Source organism: Rana temporaria, chromosome 3, assembly GCF_905171775.1.
Source record: "Rana temporaria chromosome 3, aRanTem1.1, whole genome shotgun sequence".
In the NCBI taxonomy this organism is placed as follows: Eukaryota; Metazoa; Chordata; class Amphibia; order Anura; family Ranidae; genus Rana; species Rana temporaria.
The window spans coordinates 341,913,351-341,929,644 of record NC_053491.1 but is presented as its reverse complement, the minus strand read 5'-3'; the positions used below and the strand labels follow the sequence as shown (position 1 = coordinate 341,929,644).

Here is a 16,294-nt window from a genome sequence, read left to right as displayed (position 1 = left end):
GGGAGTGCACTTACTTTTCTGTGACTCGGAATCAGCCAAAGGCAGGCTAAAGACTACTTTCAGCTGACATCCCAGAGCCATTCCAGGTTCTGAAAGGATCCCGACCATTCTGTCAGGATCTACCCAGCCACCTGAGTATCAGCGCTAGGCACTCACACCCCCTTTCTTGCCCTGTACTCCAGCGAGCGTGTAGAGCCAGCGTTCCTTTGATAAGACTGACAGGCGTCTCAGCCAATCAGGTTCACCAGTTCTGGTTACTGGTAACCTGATTGGCTGAAGCGTCATTGAGGGCGGGAGAAGACATTGAGGGACGGTAGAAGCAGGATGGCTGACCCCAGAAAGGTAAGTGCCAGGCGGGGCGGAGCAGGGGGGGGAATTGCTGGGCACAGTGGCGACAATTGATGGCACAGTGGCGACAATTGATGGGCACAGTGGCGACAATTGATGGGCACAGTGGCGACAATTGATGGGCATAGTAGTGACAATTGAAGGCACAGTGGTAACAATTGATGGAACAGTGGTAACAATTGATAGCACAGTGGCTGCGTTTGATGGCATGACATAGTGGTGACAATTGCTGGGCACAGTGGCGACAATTGATGGTACAGTGGCGACAATTGATGGGCACAGTGGCGACAATTGATGGGCACAGTGGCGACAATTGATAGGCACAGTGAGGCTGCATTTGATGGGCACAGTGAGGTTGCAATTGTTTTTTTTTTTGCGTTTGTGACCCCCAAAAAAATTTGAGCACCAGCCGCCACTGCTCACTACTTCTCTGGTAATACCTTGGTTTATTTTGGGAGTTATTATTCACCGTTCACCGAAATTTAACTTCAAATTCTTGGCAAGCAATTTTTTCTTTTTTTGGGAGTTGCTTCACGGATTTGCTTTTGGAATTAACTCTTCAGGGACTATGTTGTGTTCTTTTTGGACTCTGCATTAGTTTTTTCTTTTATACATTTTTCACATATCATTTATTTCACACATGGTTTTAACCACATAGCGCTGCACTCTTTCCATTTTTTGAACACGTGACCTATCTGACCCTTACACTGACCCCTACACTAACCCCCTGACACACCTCCCTAACACATACATTGACCCACTGACCTTACACCTACACTGACCTACTACACAGACCCACCGGACTCCTACAGTAGGAGTCCTACTTTCTGCACTGCACTAATCACACCCCCCTCCCCCCTCCACACAGCTCGGTGCAAATCCATACTCCTTACTTCTCTCTGCTCTTTGCCAGGACTCTCCTCATGACCTCAGCACTGGATGTCCAGAATTCCTTTGGACTCAGTCCTGACTCCCCGCCAGCGCCATCCACCCACAGCCCGCTCCATGTGTCACATGCTGCACCGGCTCCGCTCCACACTGCACCGGCACCGCTCCGCCTCCATGTGTCACATGGACACACGCTGCACCTCCGCTCCATGTTCCCATCTCCACCCCGAGCCTCGCCCCTCCGCTCCGCTAGACACACACGTACCAGAGCAGAGGGACAGGTGGAGGGGAAGACAGCGGCCCCGGCGGCTCACACAATGCTTGTCTCCAGACGCCATGTTCAGTGTTTCCCGGCGCGCAGTGATTGGGCGTATGGCAGTCATGTGCGGAGGCAGGACTTCTAGAGTGATCGCACACAGGCCAGCCCCACGCCGCACATGACCCCCATACGCCCAATCACAGGGCGCCGGACAGTAAACATGGCGGCCAGAGATCGGGGACACAGAAAATGAAAATTAGGAGGCAGGCACGGAATGTCGCCCCCCTAAATGTTGCACCCGGGGCCACGGCCCCCCCTGGCCCCCCCATGCTACGCCACTGCCTGGTGGTATGATTGTTTCAGATTTTAGGTGCTGAAAGTGGTACATTATTTGGCATGGAAATTTGGCGTTTTACATTGTAGGCCTGTAATTCTTAGGAATAACTCACTTAAATCTGTCCAAACAAGAGTCTAGTAGACATCTTGGGTATGATAAAGTTTGAAAAACAAAATCATAAATTATAATATAATAAATAACTATAAATAATTATATAAAATAATAATGTAAATATAATAAAAAATATTCAATAATGTAATCAAATCAAAAACACTGAAATTTGCTCAGTTGCAGAATAGTCGCTGTCATTACTTTCAATTTTTTGATGACGAATTTCCCCACAAATCGCTATCGCTCAATTCTGCAAGTGATTCCAAATTATTTTCGCTGTGTTCTAGCTGGTCTAAAATGACTTTTGATGTAAAGGGACGCTTTTTGGTTGCTATGGACAATCCCCAGTTTCCAGGCAGAAAGAACAGTCTTTATTATATAAAAGTGCATGCAGGACACTGGGCAGACCACTAAGGACAAAGGGGGTGTGTATTTTTTTCATACAGTACTGTAATCTATAAGATTACAGTATATTGTATGTATTGTGTGTATTTACTTTTTTGAATTTGGCGACGATCTCCGCCCCCGTTCGTCGTAACGTCGCAGGGAACGGAGCTCGGCGGCACACAGGCACTGTGTGAATCGAGCAAGGACACAGCTCAATCACACAGCGGGGAGGCATTGCAGGATCCAGGGACAAGGTAAGTAATTCCGTGCCTGTGGACACTGTGAGGCGATCCCAAGTCTGGCTCGGGGTTACCGCTTTTGGTTCTGAAATTCCACCCCGAGCCAGACTCGGGAATACGGCTGAGGGGGTTAAGTTCCAAAAGCTGTTTGCCTACAGCAGTGGTTGTCAACTAATTAAATATAGGGGGGGCCTCAACTGTGGCCATGGATGTCAATGAAGGGCCACACATAATGTTCTTTGCTATTACCCCTTCACAAACTAATGCTACCGCCCATACTACTGACTGTTTGGGTCAAAGGGATACACATGAAGCACCAAAAAGCATTTCCATGATGGAAATACAGCTCTGTGCAGGTTCCTTACTTTATCATAAAATCCCTTTACTGGGGTTGTTGGGTTTGCAGGGAGGGGCTAGTAGCTAACCTGCACAAAACCCCCTGATCTTGGTTTGTCATGGTATAGAAGGGCCTAGTGGCCATGAATACCTGGCTTATATATTGGAAGCGGCCTCAGTTTTTGAAGAACCCCTTTTGAAACACTCACGCCATGCTAAAGTCATGCAGACAGGTGTCTATTTAGTAGATCCTGTCCACCAGAAGATCAGCAGATTCTTGTGAAGTGGATGTTTCATTATTTGTTCATCTGTAGTGTTCAAGATAGTACTAATTCTAGGGATTATTAGTCACATTAAGCTTAAATCAATAAACCATTAGAATGTATTTAAGGAGCAAGTAAATGGATTACTGGACACTAGATGGTGATCTATCAATAGCTATCGTATGGCTAATTGAAATAAATTGTGCACAGGAAATACTACAATGCATACATGAAGGAAAATACCCCCAAAAATGATTAAAGTACTACAGGAGAAAAAGCATCTGCCATTGCTGACCTCCTTATTAATAGTGTTGAGCAGAATATGCCATATTCGATTTCGCGATATATCTCGAATATATATTCGAATATTCGAGATATATTCGCTAAATTCGAATATTCGTGATATTTTATCGAAATTAATTGAATGCGATTTTTCGCTATTGCGAATGCGAAAATAATTGCGATTTTTTTAATAACTGCGGTAGGAGCGCTCTGATTGGCTTAGAATATTCGTGATATTTTATCGAAATATCGCAACATGCGAATGCGATATTTATTGCGGAATTTCAAGATATGCTGGAGGAGCGCTCTGATTGGCTTAGAATATTCGTGATATTTTATCGAAATATCGCAACATGCGAATGCGATATTTATTGCGGAATTTCGAGATATGCTGGAGGAGCGCTCTGATTGGCTCAGAATATTCGTGATATTTTATCGAAATATCGCAACATGCGAATGCGATATTTATTGCGCAATTTCGAGATATGCTGGAGGAGCGCTCTGATTGGCTCAGAATATTCGTGATATTTTATCGAAATATCGCAACATGCGAATGCGATATTTATTGCGCAATTTCGAGATATGCTGGAGGAGCGCTCTGATTGGCTCAGAATATTCCTGATATTTTATCGAAATATCGCAACATGCGAATGCGAAATTTATTGCAGATATTTCGAAAACTGCTGTAGCAGCACTCTGAAATCGAATATGTATGATATTTTAACCAAAATACATATTGCGATTGCGATTTTTCGATCGCGCATGCGCAATTGCGCGAACAACACGCGACCATTTCCTGGAGCCTTGCCAGTTTCCAACTTATGATCGCAGCGCAATCACACAGCAACATGGTTGGAAGCAATTTCACTAAGTCTGAGGAAAAGTTGCTGATTTGTGTAAGTATTTTGACCACTGTTATTTCATCATCTTCAACTGCATTTTAGTCTAGTTTAAAAGTTAGTATATATGATCAGATATTAGTATTTCACAAAAAATGTGTCTCCTGCTTTTACAAAACTACAAGTCCCAGCATGCCTGGACAGCTGCAGACACCCTGGTTGGCAAATGTGTATTTAGGCACTTTTCCTTGTTATTTAGCATAATGAATTTAACATTTTATTGGACATAGGACGTATGCGAACGTCCTGACTTCAGTGTCCTCAAGGCCCAAGGACGTTCGAATACATATTGCCCTTTAGATGTTGCAGAACTACAACTTCCAGCATGCCTGGGAATGCTGGCACTTCTAGTATTGTAAGTTCTGCAGGCCCACATTTTTCAGGCCTTTATGCACGGGTCTCTAAACTGTGGCACCCTAGATGCAGCAAAAGTAAAATTCTTAGCATGCACTGACAGACCGTGGCTGATGGGAGTAGTAGTTTTGCAACAGCTGGAGGTGGACTGGTCTTGAAACCCAGAGTTAGGTAACAAACCCGTAGTGTTTTGCAACCATTCTGCCTCCAGCTGGTTATTTTCTGTTGAAAAGCCTGTGGCGTGCAAAACACAACCCAAAAACTCCACCCGGTGCAAGGAAAAATTTGCACACACCTAAAGAGTGACATCACAAAAAACTGCGACGGTTGCATACGTCAGTGGTCCTCCGAAAAGGTCCCGTCTCTGACCCCCCGGGGCGTTAGGCTCCTGACAGGGAAAAGAGTTACTGTGGTCCATACAGCCGAAGCCATATGGACCCATCTCGGTCCAAGCAGCGCAATCAACACGCGAACAACACGCGACCATTTCCTGGACCCTTGCCAGTTTCCAACTTTATGATCGCAACGCAATCGCAGAGCAAGATGGTTGGAAGTAATTTCACTGTATCTGAGGAAAAGTTGCTGATTTGTGTAAGTATTTTGACCACTGTTATTTCATTATCTTCAACTGCATTTTAGTCTAGTTTAAAAGTTAGTATATATTCATAATTATGCAAATGATAATGGCTGCTATATTTATGTAAAAAAGGTGGCGACCGAAATGGCAGTATATAAAATCTGTCATGTTACCCCTGTCATTGATTAATAAGGCGAGAATGCTTCCAATTGTTGAATAGCATACATTTATGTCATATATCCATAAGGCTGTCAACAAAAGTATTACAATATACTTTGTTCTTCATCTTGCAGAAGTTCCTGGAAACAGGATACGATGAGCTGCGGAGGCAGCAAGAAAAACAGGGAGTTATAAGCTCCCTGATTGAGGAACTAGGCGAAGAACACACTCGCATGGCGATCCTCAAAAAGTGGTCCGACCTGAAGAGGCGCCAGATGAACCGGGTCAGGCGTATCCGGAATAAATATCATCCTGGTAAGTTATTGGTCACAGTTATGTTTTTTTTTCCCTAAAGTGTATTTTGTGCGTGTACTCGAGAGAGGAGCCGGACTGCAGGAGTTGGGAGTAGGCAGGCCTCCCCCAGAGGTAATCTGCCACCTTTCTCCATGCCCCGGGTGGCAATGGCGGGTGTGAGGGGGTCCTCCCACACAGACCGTCCTACCTGCTCCGCTTCGAAGCCCCACGGGGCAGAGGGACTCCCTATAAGGGAGTGAGAGGATTTGCCCGCTCAACCAGCCCCGTTAGTCCTTCGCCTCTCTTTTTAGAGACCGCATGGTCAGAGTGCGTGCATGTTAACCCAATTGCGAGTGCGTGTGTAAGTGTGGTGGTTTTTGTGGGAGGGAGGTGGGCATACTAAGCGCAGGCTTACCTCGCATAGCACACCCACCGGGGGCCGAGCTGAGACCACCAAACTCAATTCACATGTAGCCGAGAGCGGGATCCGAACCCCTAGCTGCAGAGGTGAATGGCTTGTCAGCGCAGTGGCAATCGCGTTGAGCCAGCCCGGGTCCCTTGGGGACAGTTATGTAAGGTCATATGTAATTAATGTAAGGTCAGATGTTGTTAACCAAGACGCCATGTTGTTGTAACATATATCACCACCAGCCAAGGTATTCATAGTACTGTTGGAAAAAAACATGGGACAGCAGACAGGAACACAGAAGTTATGTGGGAACATACTTTTCCCATTGCTTTGCATGGGACTTTAAACAAAAAGCCCGACCCTCACCAATGGGGTTAGTTAAGGGATAAATTAACGATCCTATACTTTAAGTGGACGTATAGATAACATGTGACCAAGTGTTATCGAAATATCTACAGCTGTTATGAAATAACATGTATTTCCCATAGAGTTGAATGGGACTTTAAAGAAAAACCCTGACCAAGGCAAATGGGGGTGGGTATGGGTTAAACCACCAATCCTATATTTGTGGCTGACATATAAGTAACCTGTGTGCCAAGTTTCATGTAAATATCTTTAGCCGTTTGGACGTGATGGTGGAACATACATACATACATGCACACACACGTTGAGTTTTATATATATAGATTCCCACTAAATTCCTGTGTTAGGCGTGGGGTTGTTATAGTAATCCTGTGTACTCCATCAAGTACTTTTTTTTAACATGAGATCGTCTGAACAAAACAAAGGAGACAAAAACAGCTCATTTTACCATGGTGGCAGCCCAGCTCACGCTCAGTCCCCTGTAGTGCCCACAAGACCCTTTAATATAACATTGTCCCATTGGTTAACTGTCTATATAAATTAATTTGTATTCATATACAATACAGTAGAGTACACAGAATTTGCATACGTCATTAGAAAACATTTTTATAATATATGAACATTGTGTTATTATAGGAGCTCCGCTACCAACTGTGCGCCCCAAGCGCACAAGGCGACAGGCCGCAGAGGAGGAGCAGGAGGAGGATGTGGAAGAGGAGGAGAGGGATGAGGAGGAGCAGCCAGGGCCATCCACATCACCACCCCCAGTTCCTGTGGAGGAGCAAGAGGAGGAGCTGCACCCCCCCCCCGAAACTTCTGGTGGAGTAGTGGGTGACGAGGAAGAGGAGCAGGATGAGACGGTTAATTATACCGTCAATCAGGAGGGTAAATATGTGCACATATATTAATAAAATTTCAACAATAAAATGTAGCTCTAAAAATGGACAGCATTTAAAGCAGGGCTGTGGAGTCGGTAGATAAATTTTTCGACTCCGACTCCTCAGTTTTATGTACTTCAGACTCCGACTCCCCGACTCCCCGACTCCCCGACTCCGACTCCTCTGTATTAATATGCGAATGTATTTTATAGATTCCTTGAGGGAAAGAAACGCAAACTACCACAGGACTACTGGCTGGGAAGCCAACAGTCTACTGTATTGCACAGTTTAAGCAAAAGACAAACACAATGAAAACAATCAAGTGACTGGATAGTAGCAGCAGGCTTAAACATCAGGAACATGATCTTTAACAGTTCAAAAATACAGACCACATTATTTGGCTGTTTTAGAACCAAAACAAAGCTTATCTATAATGAACCCAAAAAAAAAATATGAAAAACCTAGAAATGGTTTATATTAATCTTGAAATGTAGTTCTAGGCTTAGCAAATGCAAATAAATGCAATGTAGAGTTCTAAGGAAGAGAATTGCCTCTGCCAGATCCTCTTTCATAGACTCTCTTAAGTCAGACTTTATTATTTTTATGGCTGAAAATAATCTTTCGTAACGGTCTTTGAAATCCAAATGTTTTTTTCTTATATCCTAACAGTTCTAAAAAAGCTAGAGGTGAAACAAGCTGCCATGAAAAACCTGACGAAGAGAGTAATGGCAAATGAGCAGCAGATACTGTTTTTGATGCGCCAAAATCAACAACTGGTGCAACAACTGGCGAAAAACATGGATGAGGTGACAGAGCTTCAGAAGTTAATGTCCTAATTTTTTTTTTTTTTTTTTTTAATAAAAAATGTTATATTTTGCAAAGGTTTCATTTCTTATTGAAATTGTTAGTTTTTTAAACACATCTAACTTCACATCTAACACATCAACATCAACATCAACATCAACACATCTAGCTTAATAATAACCGAAAACATTTTATACTATTACTAGCTGAATACCCGGCGTTGCCCGGTCTTCCTATCTTAACCTTTTGGGGAGGAAAATCATAGTAATATAAATATACCCATCTTTTATATAAGGGTGTTGGTAAGGGTTAATTTAACTGTTATATATTTTTATTTGGCATATAAGTAATATGTATAGCGGGTATTATTGAAATATCTCCAGGCGTACAGAAGTTATGTGGGAACATACATTTTCCATTGATTTGCATGGGACTTTAAAGGAAAACCCCGACCCTCACAAATGGGGGTAGTTAAGGGATAAATTAACTATCAGTGGTATCAGTGAACAGCAGTGGTAATAGGAGTATATATAGAGTGGGAATTAACTTTTTACATAGGTGTCTTGACTGAGCAGCAGCAGCAGTAGTAGTAGTAGTAGTAGATACAGAGTCATATCACTTGGGCAGGAGGTGCCATGATGAACAGCAGTGGTAATAGGAGTATATAGAGTGGGAAATTACTTTTGACATAGTTGTCTTGACTGAGCAGCAGCAGCAGCAGCAGCAGCAGTAGTAGTATTAGCAGTAGTAGTTGATACAGAGTCATATCACTTGGGCAGGAGTTGCCATGATGAACAGCAGTAGGAATAAGAGTATATAGAGTGTGAAACAACTGCTGACATAGGTGTATTGACTGGGCGGCAGCAGCAACAGCAGAAGCAGCAGTAGTAGTATTAACAGTAGTAGTTGATACAGAGTCATATCACATGGGCAGGAGTTGCCATGATGTACAGCAGTCTTAATAAGAGTATATAGAGTGTGAAATAACTGCTGACATAGGTGTACTGACTGGGCGGCAGCAGCAGCAGAAGCAGCAGTAGTAGTATTAACAGTAGTAGTTGATACAGAGTCATATCACATGGGCAGGAGTTGCCATGATGTACAGCAGTCTTAATAAGAGTATATAGAGTGTGAAATAACTGCTGACATAGGTGTATTGACTGGGCGGCAGCAGCAGCAGAAGCAGCAGTAGTAGTATTAACAGTAGTAGTTGATACAGAGTCATATCACATGGGCAGGAGTTGCCATGATGTACAGCAGTCTTAATAAGAGTATATAGAGTGTGAAATAACTGCTGACATAGGTGTATTGACTGGGCGGCAGCAGCAGCAGAAGCAGCAGTAGTAGTATTAACAGTAGTAGTTGATACAGAGTCATATCACATGGGCAGGAGGTGCCATGATGAACAGCAGTAGGAATAAGAGTATATAGAGTGTTAAACAACTGCTGACATAGGTGTATTGACTGGGCGGCAGCAGCAGCTGAAGCAGCAGTAGTAGTATTAACAGTAGTAGTTGATACAGAGTCATATCACATGGGCAGGAGTTGCCATGATGTACAGCAGTCTTAATAAGAGTATATAGGGTGTGAAATAACTGCTGACATAATTGTCTTGACTGATCCAAAGGAGTCATGGGAGAAAATCATGTGGTCAGATGAGACTATAATATAATTTTTTGATCATAATTTCACTAACCGTGTTCGGAGGAAGAATAATGATGAGTACCATGCCAAGAACGCCATCCCTAATGTGAAGCATGGGGGTGGTAGCATCATGCTTTGGTGGTGTTTTTCTGCACATGGGACAGGGTGACTGTACTGTATTAAGGAGAGGATGACCGGGGCCATGTATTGCAAGATTTTGGGCAACAACCTCCTTCCCTGAGTTAGAGCTTTGAAGATGGGTCGAGGCTGGGTCTTCCAACATGAGAATGACCCAAAGCACACAGCCAGGATAACCAAGGATTGGCTCTGTAAGGAGCATATCAAGGTTCTGGCGTGGCCTAGCCAGTCTCCAGACCTAAACCCAATAGAGAATCTTTGGAGGGAGCTCAAACTCCGTGTTTCTCAGCGATAGCCCAGAAACATGACTGATGTAGAGAAGATCTGTGTGGAGGAGTGGGCCAAAATCCCTCCTCCAGTGTGTGCAAAGTTGGTGTAAAACTACAAGAAATGTTTGACCGCTGTAATTGCAAAGAAAGCCTACTGTACCAAATATTAACATTGATTTTCTCTGATGTTGAAATAGTTATATTCAGCACTGTAAATACATCAGGTCCGGGGCTTCATCAGGGAATGCATGGCAAGGGACCCTTCAGCGCCCTGAACCGACGACGGGTGCCAGAAAGTCACCGCCGATCCAGGACTCATTCATCTTTATGAATGTGAGTCTGTCCACGGAGTCTGTGGACAGACGGGTCCTCTTGTCCGTGACCACCCCCACCTGCCGCGCTGAATGTCCGCTCAGATAGTACGCTGGAGGGGGGGCAAGACAATAACTCCAGCGCATACTGAGCGAGCTCGCGGCAGGTGTCCAATCTGGCAACCCAGTACTCCATGGGGTCGTCGGTGCTCATACTGTCAGAAGCACCGACGGACGCCATGTAGTCTGCCACCATGTGGGCCAGCCGCTGGTGGTGACTGCTGCTGCTGCTGCTGGTGGTGGTACTGGGTCGCTCGGTTTGGAAGAACATCCTCATCTCTTCCATTAGGTCCCCTGCTCGGCTGCAGCTGGGTGCAGCCACCTGCTGGGTGAGATGAGGGGGGACAACTGGAGGCCTGGGAGTTGCCTGCTCCAACCGTCTGACAATGGCTGCCTGCAGTTCCTCCATCCGGTGCTGCCTCCGGCTGGCTGGGATGAACTGCTCCAGTTTCCCCTTGCACCTGGGATCCAAAAGGGTGGCCATCCAGAAATCATCCCTCGTCTTGATGGTCTTAACCCGGGGGTCCCTCCTGAGGCATCTCAGCATGTGGGCAGCCATGGGGAAGAGCACAGCCCGCTGTGACTCCTCAATGCTGGCCAGGTGAATGAGGTGCGACTCTTCATCCCTGAGGCGCTGCTGGTCAAACTCAGACATGCCCAACCCCCGGACTATCGGTGCCCCCAACACCGGCTCTCCCTCCTGACCAGGCCCTGACTCCGGGACGACACCAGCAACCACCTCCTCCTCCTCTTCATCATCATCCTCCTCCTCCTCCTCCTCCTCCTGGTCCTGGCCCTGGTCTCGGTGGAGCATTGCTGACTCCTCCTGCTCCACCAAGGCACTCTCCCCAGCCTCGAGCAGGCGATCTAGTGTCCTCTCCAGCATGAACAGTATTGGCAGCACGCTATTGAGGCCAATTTGCTCACTGCTGACCATCTTGGTCGCCTGCTCGAAGGAGGACAACACTTGGCAGACCTGGTTTATCTGCCCCCACTGCGCACAGGCGATGAAAGGGAGTTGTGGTGAAGCCCTCTCAGTGCCTAGTTCCATCAGGTACTCCCTCACCGCCCTTTGCTGCTCCCACAACCTCTTCAGCATGTGGAGGGTGGAGTTCCACCGCGTCACACTGTCCACAATCAGCCTGTGAAGGGGCAGATTGTACTTCCGCTGCAATTTGGACAGGGACGCGGTAGCGGTTGGGGAGCGCCTGAAGTGGCTGGCAATCCTACGCGCCTTTGCCACAATGTCACTCAACCCTGGATAAGTGCGCAGGAACTTCTGCACCACCAGGTTGAGGACATGTGCCAGACAGGGCACGTGCGTCAGACTGCCAGCATGGAGGGCGGCGAGTAGGTTGCTGCCGTTATCGCAGACAACCATACCTGGCTGGAGCCTTCGGGGTGTCAGCCACTTCTGGACCTGAGCTTGAAGTGCTTTCAGCACTTCTTCTGCAGTGTGTCTCCGGTCCCCTAAACTAACAAGCTGGAGCACGGCCTGACAGCGCACGTGCCCCACACTTGAGTAGCTACGGGGGCGCTTGCTGGGAGGCTCAGCAGCTGCGGAGACAGTGGCTTGAGGGAGACCAGCAGTTCTCCCCTGGACACCCCGGGGCGGCACCACAAGATCGGTTGCCGACGATCCCTCACCGACGCCTCGGAGGGAAACCCAATGGGCCGTGAAGCTGATGTAGCGTCCCTGCCCATGCCTGCTGGTCCAGCCATCCATTGTCAGATGAACCCTGTCGCTGACAGCGTGATCCAGCGACAGGGTTACATTCTGCACAATGTGCTGGTGTAGGGCAGGGACACCAGTCCTGGCAAAGAAATGGCGGCTGGGGACACGCCATTGGGGTTGGGCCTGCTCCAACATCTGCCTGAAGGGGTTGCTGTCAACTATGTTGAAGGGCAGCAGATGTTGGGCAATAACCCTTGCCAGGAGCCCATTGAGGGAACGCACACGTCGGTCTCCAGGGGGGAAGGGAGTGGTGCGGTCAAAGGCGTCTGAAATCGACGCCTGGCGCCGGACGGCAGTGCGGGACACAGACGTGGAGGGTGCTGTGGAAGTAGAGGTCTGGCTGCCGGTACCAGTACCTCTACTAGAGGGAGCGGGGGGGCATGACCTGCTGGAAACAGATGAAGATGTGGCAGGGGCTGCTGTACCCTGCTCACTTGTGGTGGTGGCGCTGCTACCACCACCACGCTTCATCTCGTCATACAACGCCCAGTGGTTTATCCTCAGGTGCTGGTTCAGGGCTGTGGTACCCACCCGAGCCAAACACTTCCCTCTCTTCACCCTCACTTTACAAATCCGGCAGATGGCCATGGTAGGGTTGTCTGCCACCAGGGTAAAGAAATTCCAGACAGGTGACTTCAGCACCGCCCTCCTGTCAGATGGGGTGACGCTTACTTGCACCTGCTGGGATTCGGTGCGCACAGGTGGAGCTGCCTGCTGCTGCTGCTGCTGCTGCTGCTCCTCCTCCTGACACCTCCTGCTGCCATCACCAGTGGAGACCCTGACGATGGTCTCCCTGGTGGTGACCTGGCGCACCGTTTCACCAGGGTGCCTACCTTCCCCGTCGTCACTGACGTAGTGAGCCGACGCGTCAGATGGCAACCATGATGGGTCACCCTCTTCGCCCCCAGAGATGTCAGACCAAGGGCTGAGATGTGTTGGTCTGAGGGAACCACGTGACATGGAGCCTCTAGCCTGGCTCCGCTGTCCCCTCACCCACGCCTGGGTCTGACTAGGTGCTGCTGTTTCCTGCACCAAAACAGCAGCACCAGTTTGAAGGGATGTCTCTGGGATACTGCCAGCAGGTATCCCATCCTCCTCATCCATCCCTTCAAAAAGGTCCTGACCATCAGGACAGAGCTGGAGGTCTGCCTGATGCATGGCCTCCCCCAAGAGATCCCTATCACTGTCGCTGTCGAACAGTAAGATGCTGGACTCTTGGGGGCTGGGGGGGGGTAGTACAGGCAACGGTGTAATGGTGGTACTACTGTGAGTCGGGACCGACGACTCAGTGGCACTGCTGTGCCCCATGTAGTCCACCACTACTTGAGCCTGAGATGGCAATATCGGGCGGCTGCCCGATGGGAAGAACTCCCGGATCAGGCGTACTCCCCTTGCACCCGATCCTCTACCACTAGTAGGGGCACGAGAGGTACCCCGTGCTGGCAGCGATCCAGCACTGGGAGTAACTCCCCTACCCCTGCTGCCACGGCCACGGATGCCGCTCATTATTGCTGATATGTGTGTGGGGGGGGTAAACTTTATTGGGGGGGGAAAATGTGAACAAAATGTGTTTTTGTGTTTTTTTTACAAGACAGGCACGCAGACAAAGACGTACACAGACAGCTACTAAACTATAAGAAAAGTAGTACACCAGACAAGGACTACAAAATTAAAGAAAAGAAAAAAAGCACTAAACAAACACTAACTTTTTTTTTTTTTTTTTTTAAACACAAAACACAGACACTAAACACACACTAAGCTAAGCTAGATGAAATAAATGTACACTAACAGTGTGTACACTTACTACACAAAATTTAACTAAACTGAACACAAAACTTAGCTTTTATAAAAGCTCTTTAGGGAAAACTAAACAAAATTTGAACTGAGATGCCTATCAAATATCACTGAACAGCGAACCTGCAAGATCTAACAGTAACACAAGATGAACAAAACTTAGCTTTTAGAAAAGCTCTTTTATAAAGCTCAGCAAAATGTGTTCTGAAATCTCTTGCAAATATAACTGAACAGGGAGGATTGCAGGATCAAACAGTAACACAAATGAAAAAAACAGCACAAAACAGCACAAAACGTAGCTTTGAAAAAAGCTCTTGGGTCTATTGCTTTGAAAAAAGCAGTTGATATACTGGAAAAGATCCACTGGAATCACTAAATAGCAATGCTGGTGATGATCTAAATCAATCAAGAACAAAGACACAGGAAACCAGGAACACAGAAACAGCCTCCACACTCTATAGCCAGCTTCTGAATCTGCAATGAAATGGTGCTGGGAGTGAGCTTATATAATGTCCATGCAGGCAGGTTCCTATTGGTTGCTAACCTGTGACGAGTGTGGAAGGAGAACTCTGATTGGCTCTGATGCAAAAGGGCGGAGCAAATAATCGCGCAATATTCCTATTGCCGAATATTCGCATTGCGAATATTCGGCAATATAAAATGATCGCTTCAGCTACTCGGCCCAATGGCTCTAATCATACCAGCAATGCTTTCAGACGTCTATGGAGATCACTAGGATGTGATCTGTTTTAAAAATGAAACTGTAAAAATCGCTCTGATGCGGAAGATCGGGGCGAGGAAAGTAATCGCGCGATATTGCGTTTGCCGAATAATCGCATTGCGATCTTTCTGGAAAATTCAATGAACGCTTCAGCTACTCGGCCCAGGGTCTCTAATGATACCAGCAATGCTTTTAGACGTCGATGGAGATATCTAGGATGTGATCTGATTAAAAAAAAAAATAGTAAAAAATCGAATATTCGGAATTGCGAATATTCACCGCGAATTTCGAAATATAGCGCGATTTCTCGAATATGCTATATTCGAGTCGAATATTCGCAATGCGAATATTCGTGAGCAACACTACTTATTAATATACTTTTTTTCCTGGCTGTGTTTGATTAGCTACCATTCACACCAGTGGGACTGATGCAATTTGACAGGTCCAAATTGAATGACAAAATACACCCTTTTGTCGACAATGGAACTGTTTAAATCTCTGTGACATCGACTTTGCTTTGCCGCACCGATTTGAAAAAGAAGTTCCTGCACTATTTTTGCCGATTTCAGGATAGCAAAGCATGTATCTATTTATGGCCGCCCCCTATGCATGCGTCTGGCCCCTTTTAGAGCACCGGGTGCATGAATTACAGTGGCCATTTTTTTTAAGCACCTGATTAGACAGAGGCTCTAATAGGCTTAAAAGACGGGTGGGCTTGGGATGCAGAGAATGCGCTCTGATCCCACCCAGGTGTGTTACAACAGTGAATTAATATTCGCTGTTAAAACACTGATCCTCAATCCAGCCAATCAGAAGCGGGTGTGAGACCCATTTTCTGATTGACTGAAAAGAGAAGACTCCTGACGCAGTGATGACCCGGAGAACGAGAGGCCGCAGGAGATCAGCAGGAGAACGGAAGGCCGCCGAGCAGGGAAAGCCGCCAGTGATGGGGTAAGTGCAGACTTACCGACCAACAAACCGACCCAGGGGGTGTGGTATACTGTTTGCCCCCCCCCCAAAAAAAAACACCGGCCACCACTGGAAGTGAGTGCATACGCCGGAAAAGCATACACAAAATTAGGTTGATTTTCTAAAACTGCAGAGTACAAAATCTGATGCAGCTGTTCATAGTAGTCAATCAGTTACTAACTTATTCAATTAAGCTTTGACAAAAAAAATGGAGGCTAATTGATTTCTATGCAGATCTGCACCAGATTTTGCACTCTCTAGTTTTAGTAAATTAACTCCAATGCATGATTTGTATGTTTGTTCTGAGTCAGTGACTTTCGAAAGTGTTGACGCTATTACACTTTAAGTCAAAAGATAGTAGTGAACAAATCACATTTTCCTTTAACCCATTACAGCAATGCAGATGCTACACCCCAAGTAATTCTATGTGCTATGCAGGCAGCATTTTGGAAGAATTTGTTGCCGT

The 16,294-nt window shown here is 46.5% G+C and overlaps 1 protein-coding gene across 4 annotated transcripts in view; it reads left to right on the top strand.

Moving 5' to 3' along the window:
* Window positions 1-16,294, top strand: part of GRIA1 (glutamate ionotropic receptor AMPA type subunit 1) — a 445,232-nt gene that overhangs the window by 53,761 nt on the left and 375,177 nt on the right. The gene's annotated exons all lie outside the window — the stretch shown is intronic.